The sequence below is a fragment of the Penaeus monodon genome, chromosome 2 (genome assembly GCF_015228065.2).
Source record: "Penaeus monodon isolate SGIC_2016 chromosome 2, NSTDA_Pmon_1, whole genome shotgun sequence".
Lineage (NCBI taxonomy): Eukaryota > Metazoa > Arthropoda > Malacostraca > Decapoda > Penaeidae > Penaeus > Penaeus monodon.
In genome coordinates, this window is record NC_051387.1 from 11,273,977 (window position 1) to 11,284,604 (window position 10,628).

Consider the following 10,628-nt stretch of genomic DNA (forward strand, 5'->3'; position numbering starts at 1 on the left):
ATTAATGAAGAAAGATTTGAAAGATAAAATGAGCATTCATTCAGTAAGCCCTTTGTCTCGCACATTACGAGGTGCTTCAGGCCACTCGTTTCGCGCGATGGAGTCTGTAAGCTGATCCTTTTTCCTTAGCGAGGAAGTAAAATGTAAACATGAGCTAAGCATCATCTCGGAAGAAGTCAGATTTCTAGGCGATATTTTATTAGGCATGGATCTGTTAAGGCGTTTTAACTTTAGAATGGTCTCTTTCCTCTCCACAGAGACACTATATGACACTTAACGGGGTTCGTGTCCGAATGACCTTCAGTGACACCTCATCCTTGAATATTAAACTGTTACACAAGCGTCGTATGTTTAAAGTCCATGGGAATTGAAGGTACCACGCCAGTATTTGTTTAGAAACTGTAGTTTGCCCACCAGGGATGGGGAATTTGGGGTCGTTTCAGACCGAAATAGGGTGGATGCTATAGTCACGGGCAGAACGGCCCAAGTGTTAATTCCTCGAGCCTTACACAGGTGTCGGAAGGCCAGGAAGCTATTTGGGTCGTGAACGACCGCAAGGTTCCCGTGATCTTGCAACAAGGAGCGCATATCGCTTCTCTTGAAGACATAGATCAAGTCTACGAATCCACAAGGGATGAATTTTATTATTCGGGGTTCAATGATTTTAGTAAGAGTGTCATAATACTGACACTGCTCATCGTGATAGAAGCGATGATTTTTCTAATTGTTTTATGAATAATTTAGTTTCTCATTATGGTGATGGTTTTATTGATAATGTTTTAGATTTTAATGGTTCGTGTTTTTCAGGTGTTGAGTGTTTTCATGATATTAACGATTCTTTTGATGCCCAGCATGGTACTGCTGACTTTGGTTATGTTGATCATGATTTCAACGTCTTTCCTCCCGTGAGTACGGACGTCTTGACAATTTCCACTCCTTCGAGTGAGTCCTTCATAGAAGCTTCTAAGCTTGATCATCTTGGCTCACATAGACGTGACCAGTTGATGCCTGTATTGCAACGCCATGCAATATTATTTGATGAATCCGCACCATTGGGGAAGGTACCAAATATTAAACACTATATCCCCACAGCAGATTCCGACCCGATCCGCACTCGCCAGTGGAGATTACCGGAGAGTGCGCGTGCCACGATTCGGGACGAATGTGACATGATACTGAGGGAGGGGGTCATTTCCCCGTCAACATCTCCTTGGTTGTCGCCAGTGGTGCTGGTAAGAAAGAAGGATGGAGGTATACGTTTCTGCGTTGATTATAGGAAATTAAATTGAGTCACTACAGCAGACGCATACCCCATGCCAAGAATAGATCAGATGATAGATGAACTGTCTGGGACACAGTGGTTTTCTGCACTTGATACAAAGTCCGCCTACTGGACCATAGAAGTAGAGCCAAGGGACAGACCTAAAACTGCTTTCAGTGATGGCTTCAGGCTGCTTCAGTTTAATCGTATGCCTTTCAGCTTGGTCACAGCCCCAAGCACATTCCAATGTGCAATTAATGCAGTTTTAAGTTCGGTTTTGGGAAAGCATGCTTTAGCTTACTTGGATGATGTCGTCATTTATTCAAGATCTTTTGATGAGCAACGAAGTTCTTGGCCTCTTAGCTCGAGCAGGATTCCGTCTGAACGTTTCAAAATCTCAGCTAGCTGTGAATTCTTTCAAATTCTTAGGCTTTCTCATTACCCCACAGGGAATATCTCCCGATCCTGAGAAGGTGGAAGCCATCTCGAGGATGCAGCCTCCGCGGACTGCAAGGCAAGTCCGTCAGTTCTTGGGTGCCACCGGCTTTTTCCGAAAGCACGTAGATAACTATGCTACGTTGGCGGCCCCACTAACTAGACTACTGCGGAAGAAAGAGAAATTCAAATGGGGAAATGAGCAACAGAAGGCATTTGAAGAAATGAAACACAGGTTGGTTACAGCACCTGTCTTACGGAAACCTGATTTTGATAGGCCGTTCGAGGTTCACTTGGATGCCTCAGGTGTAGCCATTGGGTCCTGCTTGATGCAGAAGGATTATAAGGGTGTCCCCCAGGCTGTTGCATATTATTCCCGGAAGCTGAGAGATTCAGAGCGCAATTATCCGGTCATTGATATAGAGGCGCTCGCCGTGGTGGAATCGGTACGCCATTACAACGCGCATCTCTATGGTCGACCCTTTTCTATCTATACCGACCATAGACCCTTGGTTTATGTATGGAAACAGCTAACCAAGTCAGTTAGGATGATGATAATTATTATGATTATGATATAAAATATAAGCCTGGGGCATCGCATCACCTTCCAGATCTTTTGAGTAGAAAGGTAGATTCCATCGATGCCATACTTGATCCACAGCAGGTGGCCGAGGCACAGCACAATGATCCGCTGTGGAACGAAATCATATATTATCTCTGGGAAGAAAGGGCGCCGAGGAGGAGGATTCCGCTCCCGCTCGATGAATTCGAACTGAAAGAGGGCCTCTTGTATCACAATTGTATCTTGCCAGAGAGGGTGATACAACAACTCGTTATTCCTCGATCTTTGAGAGGTAATGTGTTGGAGATAGTTCACTGTGACAGATCTACTGCTCACCCAGGCATATTCCGAACATATTGCAGGCTTAGAGATCAATATTATTTCCCGCAAATGTTATCGGAGGTTCGTACAATCTTGTATCCAGTGTCAGAGGAGGAAGTGTCTTGTTTCCAGGCAAGCACCTCTCGCTTCTATGCCGGAAGTTACACAGCCATTTGAGAGAGTCTCGGCTGATCTTATAGAGATGGTGAATTCGGCTCGAGGCCACAGGCATGCCCTGGTCATCATTGATAATTTTACACGGTATTTGCAATTGGTGCCATTAGCCAACATAGAGGCTGCTTTTATTAATAACTTTTTCACTTTGTTTGGTCCGCCACGGTCTTTATTAACTGATAACGTTAGCGAGTTTACGAATCAATTGTTTAAACAAGTTTGTCAGATCTTAGAGGTGAAGACAATGTATACGACGTGTTATCACCCGCAGGCAAACGGTATGGCTGAAAGGGTCAACAGGGTTCTGAAGGATTCCCTGGCCTCACTGGTAGGTCAGCATCCCCAGGATTGGGACCGGATGCTTCCTTATGTGCGTTTTGCACTAAACACTTTGATACACAGGAGCGTAAGCCAGACGCCTCTGTATCTCCTCACAGGACGAGACGGATATTTTCCCGCCAACCTTACTAATTATCAGGATGCAGACGAGGATGCTGCAAGAATGCTTAAAGATGGGCTCTGTGAAGCTCGTGATGCTGCTGTCCAGAGCGCGAGGGACGCCAGAGAAAGATGGGCTGCGTTTACGGTAGAAATGTAAGAACCAGATTTCGTCCGCAGGTGAGATTGATTGATTGATTATTTTAAATTATCTGCCGCGTCAACAGCTAAGGTCATTAGCGGCGAATACCTTGTTAAATAGAAATATTAAAATGTTTAAAACTTTAAAAATCTATCAATAGATATCTTATAAATAACAATAAACAAATAAAAAATCAAAGCATAAATATTATACTCTAAGTGCATAAACATTATGCATAATTAAATTTTATTAAAAATATTAGTCTCCCTAAGGAAATTAATAAGACCCTCTATGTCACAATCCTCCCCCAATACATTCTTCAGTGTATATGGGGGAGACAAGTACATACGTCTTTGGTCTGAGAATGTTGCACATCTTTCACTACATGTGCAATTGTTAAGGGCTCTTGGCATCCCTCACAAAGTGCTTGATTTTTAGCCATCATCGGCCCATGAGTCAGTCTTGTGTACCCGATTCTTAACCTTGTTAATGCAACTTCCACTTTTCGGTTGGGATGGATGCTAGTCACCCAACTGCTAAGGTCATCTCTAATCTCTCGCAGTTTATTTCTGGAGATATGCCTCCATTGTTCCTTCCATTTATCGCGAAGACAACTCCTGATGCTGGGTTTCAGGTCGGTGTGTGGGAGAGGAAAACGAGCATCACAAGGCTGAGCGGCAGCTGCCTTGGCCTTCTGATCAGCTCGCTCATTCCCACTGACACCAACATGCGCTGGCACCCTACACAGTTATCTTTTTACGTGTTGACATCAGTGCAAGCCAATCTTGAACCTCCTTCACTATTGGATGTGATGAGTTTAAGCTCTTGATTGCTTGCAAGGCACTACGAGAGTCACAATATATCACAATAGAATGGTTCATAAGATCTCTAGTCATCGTAACTCTGCAGTGAAGATCAAGGCTGCTAGAGAAAGACTGCCAGATGCAGTCTTCCTTCTGCTCAATACTGCAAAGCCCACACCATTTTCAGATTTCGAACCATCTGTATATATTGCGTCCGATCCTTGGTACTTAGAAATGTGCTGCTCCTAAGAGTAGATGCAGTTTTATTGAACAGTGACACTCCCACACATTTCCAAATTCAAACTGGGACATTCTCCAATATAGACTTGTCAATTGTCTCACCTGATTCACAGATGAATTTCACTTGGCAGGTTATGGAAGACTTACATGGAAGCGACCATTTTCCAATACTTTTGGAGGAGGTGAATGGTATTCCAGCCAATGGAGTGCAGAGATGGCGACTTGAACATGCAGACTGGAATCTTTTTAGATCAACTGCAGTATTGCATGGATCTGTGAATGATTTCCAGTGTGTTCAAGATGCTGTTAATCACTTCACATCACGAATTCACCTTGCAGCAGAAGCATCCATTCCCAGAAGTAGCGGGCATTACCGTCGACCTCCAGTACCATGGTGGTCTGATGAATGCCAACAAGCTGTCAGAGCAAGAAAAGCTGCATTAAGGCAGTTGAAACGACGCCCCAGTGATGTAACCTTGATCATTACAAAAAGACCCGAGCCAAGGCCAGGCGAGTGCTAAAGGAGGCCAGACAGACGTCATGGAGACAGTATGTCTCCTTGATTAACTCTGGGACCCCCTTAGCATGGGTATGGGACAAGGTGCGTAAGATCGCTGGAAAGAGCACATCACTGTCACACCTGCTTTGAAGATTGATGGCAAATCATCACCCCAAGTTTTCCTCGTGATTGGACAAAAAGGGGGTTATTAAAGGAGGCTTTCGCTTCTCTTGAAGACTAGACAGTCTACGAACACAGGGATGAATTTTATTATCGGGGTTCAATATTTAGTACGAGTGTCATAATCTGAATGTCATCGTGATAAAGCGATGTTTTAATTTGTTTATGAATATTTGTTTCATTTGGTGATGTTTTTTGAATGTTTGATTTAATGGTCGTGTTTTTCAGGCTGAGTGTTTATGATTTTAACGATTCTTTTGATGCCCAGCAATGGTACTGCTGACTTTGGTCTTTCCTCCCGTGAGTACGGACGTCTTGACAATTTCCACTCCTTCGGGTGAGTCCTTCATAGAAGCTGCTAAGCTTGATCATCTTGGCTCACATAGACATGACCATTTGGATGGCTGTATTGCAACGCCATGCAATATTATTTGATGAATCCGCACCATTGGGGAAGGTACCAAATATTAAACACTTTATCCCCACAGCAGATTCCGACCCGATCCGCACTCGCCAGTGGAGATTACCGGAGAGTGCGCGTGCCACGATTCGGGACGAATGTGACATGATACTGAGGGAGGGGGTCATTTCCCCGTCAACATCTCCTTGGTTGTCGCCAGTGGTGCTGGTAAAAAAAGAAGGATGGAGGTATACGTTTCTGCTTGATTATGGGAAAATTTAAAATTGAGTCACTACAGCAGACGCATACCCCATGCCAAGAATAGATCAGATGATAGATGAACTGTCAGGGACACAGTGGTTTTCTGCACTTGATGCAAAGTCCGCCTACTGGACCATAGAAGTAGAGCCAAGGGACAGACCTAAAACTGCTTTCAGTGATGGCTTCAGGCTGCTTCAGTTTAATCGTATGCCTTTCAGCTTGGTCACAGCCCCAAGCACATTCCAATGTGCAATTAATGCAGTTTTAAGTTCGGTTTTGGGAAAGCATGCTTTAGCTTACTTGGATGATGTCGTCTTTTATTCAAGATCTTTTGATGAGCATCTATCTCACCTTAACGAAGTTCTTGGCCTCTTAGCTCGAGCAGGATTCCGTCCGAACATTTCAAAATCTCAGCTAGCTGTGAATTCTTTCAAATTCTTAGGCTTTCTCATTACCCTACAGGGAATATCTCCCGATCCTGAGAAGGTGGAAGCCATCTCGAGGATGCAGCCTCCGCGGACTGTAAAGCAAGTCCGTCGTTTTTGGGGTCCCAAACCGGCTTTTCCGAAAGCACGTAGAAACTTTTGCTACGTGGCGGCCCCACTAACTAGACTACTGCGGAAGAAAGAGAAATTCAAATGGGAAATGAGCAACAGAAGGCATTTGAAGAAATGAAACACAGGTTGGTTACAGCACCTGTCTTACGGAAACCTGATTTTGATAGGCCATTTGAGGTTCACTCGGATGCCTCAGGTGTAGCCATTGGGTCCTGCTTGATGCAGAGGGATAAGGGTGTCCCCCAGGCTGTTGCATATTATTCCCGGAAGCTGAGGGATTCGGAGCGCAATTATCCGGGCATTGATTTAGAGGCGTTGCCGTGGTGGGGGAAACGGTACGCATTACAACACGTATTTCTATGGTCGACCCTTTTCTATCTTTTACCGACCATAGACCCTTGGTTTATGTATTCAAACAGCCAACCAAGTCAGTTAGGATGACGAGATGGAGCCATGAACTCTCCTCGTATAATTATGATCGCATCACCTTCCAGATCTTTTGAGTAGGAAGGTAGATTCCATCGATGCCATGCTTGATCCAAAGCAGGTGGCCGAGGCACAGCGCAATGATCCGCTGTGGAACGAAATCATATATTATCTCCGGGAAGAAAGGGCGCCGAGGAGGAGGTTTCCCCTCCCAGTGGATGAATTCGAACTGAAAGAGGGCCCCCTTGTATCACAATTGTATCTTGCCAAGAGGGTGTACAACAAAATCGTTTTTCCTCGATCTTTGAGAGGTAAAGGGGTTGGAGATAGTTCACTTGACAGATCTGCTGCTCACCCAGGCATGTTCCGAACATATTGCAGGCTTAGAGATCAGTATTATTTCCCGCAAATGTTATCGGAGGTTCGGAGGTTCGTACAATCTTGTATCCAGTGTCAGAGGAGGAAGTGTCTTGTTTCCAGGCAAGCACCTCTCGCTTCTATGCCGGAAGTTACACAGCCATTTGAGAGAGTCTCGGCTGATCTTATAGAGATGGTGAATTCGGCTAGAGGTCACAGGTATGCCCTGGTCATCATTGATCATTTTACACGGTATTTGCAATTGGTGCCATTAGCCAACAAACAGGCTGGTACAGTAGCCGATGCTTTTATTAATAACTTTTTCACTTTGTTTGGTCTGCCACGGTCTTTATTAACTGATAACGGTAGCGTGTTTACGAATCAATTGTTTAAACAAGTTTGTCAGATCTTAGAGGTGAAGACAATGTATACGACGTGTTATCACCCGCAGGCAAACGGTATGGCTGAAAGAGTCAACAGGGTTCTGAAGGATTCCCTGGCCCAGGATTGGGACCGGATGCTTCCTTATGTGCGTTTTGTACTAAACACTTTGATACACAGGAGCATAAGCCAGACGCCTCTGTATCTCCTCACAGGACGAGACGGATACTTTCCCGCCAACCTTACTAATTATCAGGAAGCAGACGAGGATGCTGCAAGAATGCTTAAAGATGGGCTCCGTGAAGCTCGTGATGCTGCTGTCCAGAGCGCGAGGGACGCCAGAGAAAGATGGGCTCGCGATTACGATAGAAAAGTAAGAACCAGATTTCGTCCGCAGGTGGGAGACCTCGTGTTGGTGAAGCTCATACGCCCGATACGACCGCACCGTGTAGCAGCCTTGGCGCCAAGATGGAGTGGGCCTGTGAGGATCATCAAGCAAGTGAGACCGGTCAATTACGTCGTCGAGGATCCTTTTACATCGCACCAGGAAATAAAGTGCCATATTAATCAGCTGAGGAAGTACGTGCCTCGAGAAGACTCCCGCTTTGCTGAACCGCCGCCGAGACCCGAGGAAGAAGTTGATGATCCCGATCAGCCGGCCGATCGAGATTATCACCTTCGTTTCGAGGACGAGGAGGAAGATTTAGCAGACCCAGGAATCCCGGGACCGAGTCGAAGATCTAATGGACCAGACGAGGAAGAGGTATAGGCATTCCAGGCATAGGGGCGTGAGTCGTACAAGGTTCTATGGGGAGTCAGTCGTGGGTCGTGTGCACCATATGATCACGTCACTTACCCGTAGAAATATCGGCAAATTATTTCGCGTAATACCTGTATTAATCACCCTTCTCTAGTTTCAGTCGAAGTCCTGGAAATGTTTTGCCGCCGTGCCTACCTCTTGCCATGGACCACCGCCTCAGTATTCCAGCAATGTATTACCCAATGTTTCTTAGCAGGGGGAGGAGTTGTAGTGAACGACTTTGACCCATCTCGTCTCACTCCAGGAGGTATACATTTCGAATCAATTTCTCACCTCCAACTCTCCCACAGGCGAAATATTACCTCCAAGTACAAAATAAGGTGAACTTGGGGTGGCAACACACTCCTGCCGGAGACGCGGCGTGGCGACGTTTTGCCCTACACCACTGTTAAACGGTATGGAAGCCGCGACTTTACGTTGCCAGGAACTGCATTACACCTCCCCTTACTATGGCAACGTAAACCTCGATCGCCATCCCGTCAGCGAAGTCCAGGGCGCGAGCGTTTATCCCGCCCGTGAGGAGGATGCTCGAGACGGTGTTGCCACGGACCGCTACTTTTTTATATTATTTGTATTTCTTTTTATAAATAAATGTATGTATTTGTATGTCTCTCTCGATCGTATCATCACCTGATAAAGAGAATTCTTACTTATTTTTACGTTACGATTATTTATTATCTTATTCATTCCAGTTTTAATACCCGGAAGTTTTTATTCCTTTTAATTCAGGAGATTTTATAGTAACTTCCTTTTATCATATATACTTTTATTTACTGAATTTTATTAAATTTGAAGTACCACGTTCTCACAATGGTTCTTTATGATAAGCTCATTTATTAATTTATTTTACGATAATCATTATCTTAATAATTTTATCATACAAAGTATCTTATTTTTATCTTATCTCAAGTCTAGAGTTAATTTTACTAACTTAAGAATTCAAGAAAAGAACCACAATGCCCGGGTTCTCCCGCCTAAAAGCCAATGTGGGGGAGTACAAAATCAGACCCCGGGGGATTCGAGAATTGGTCCTTGTACCTGTCGGACTGCTCAGGGACCCCGGAATGGGCCTCCCGTAAGTCAGCTAAGTGGTCGCGAAGTGTGGTGATATAGGTTGTGAGAGAAATTTGACTCGGTATTACTTCGGAAAGTGACAAAGTGATCTGGTGCTTTATTTATTTATTATTTTAGTGTGTTTTTGTATGTTTTTTTATTTGCTTTTACTGCTCTTATTGCTTTTACTGTTTTATTGCTTTTGCTCGTGTTTTGTTCCTTTTAATGTTTTATTGTTTTAAGTTGGTTTTACTGCGTTATTTTAATAAATGTTATATCACTTGTCGCAATTTCCCTCGCAAATCCATATGTAAAGGAAAAAGGATTAACAGTGCAGTGACTGAAACAGTTCTTGAAGTCTCATTAATTAGACTACTCCCTTGCGTATACGCACACGCCTCTCCTCGACTCAACACATACACACCCAACACATACACACATATTACACTTGCATACACAATCTATCGCTCCTTTCCTCACACCTTCTATACTATTCCCCTTCCCACAAACAACACTACGTTCCCATACGTGAACTAAATGGGTGGTGGCAGTGACGCTACTTTTCTACATTCTTGCGGGACATAATTGTATATGCAGTTTGCTACACAGACCTTGAGGGGGAAACAGAGTCTTGGGGGGCAAAGGTTCAGGTCCGTCCTTTGCCCAGGCAAAGAGATCCTGAGCCTATCCAAAGGAAGCCTGTGGAAATTAGTTCCACAGGTTAACAACCCTTCAATAGATCCTCTCAAAATCCTGGAAAGGAACAGCCTAAAGGTGTGGGGCAAACCTTGACCGCAGGTGCTGCCAAACACCTTATAAAGAGGCAACCTGAAGAACTGGAATTCATGGAAAATGGGAAGAACTGGAACATCTGCTAGTTTCATGTATGTGTATGCCTACAAGAAATTATGACCTGGGAAAATTGTCCCATTTCCCTGAGTGGATTCCAAGTTCAAGCCCATTATGGGACCTTTGATAATAAACTTAATGGAGGAGCAGCAGTAATGGTACGTCAGGATATTCCCTACCAGGTCATCCACCCGCAGACAACACTGTAGGTGAAGGCTGTGAGAATAGGCTTGACACGACCTTACACTGTTTCATCCATCTACCTACCTCCACATAATCTCAACATAGATGATTTGGAAGATCTACTTGGGCAGTTACCACGTCCATTTATATTCTTGGGAGATTTCAATGGTCGGCATCACCTCTGGGGAGACCCTCGAGGAAGGACTTTGTTCTTAAGAGTAGATGCAGTTTTACTGAACAATGACACTCCCACATATTTCCAAATTCAAACTGGGACATTCTCCAA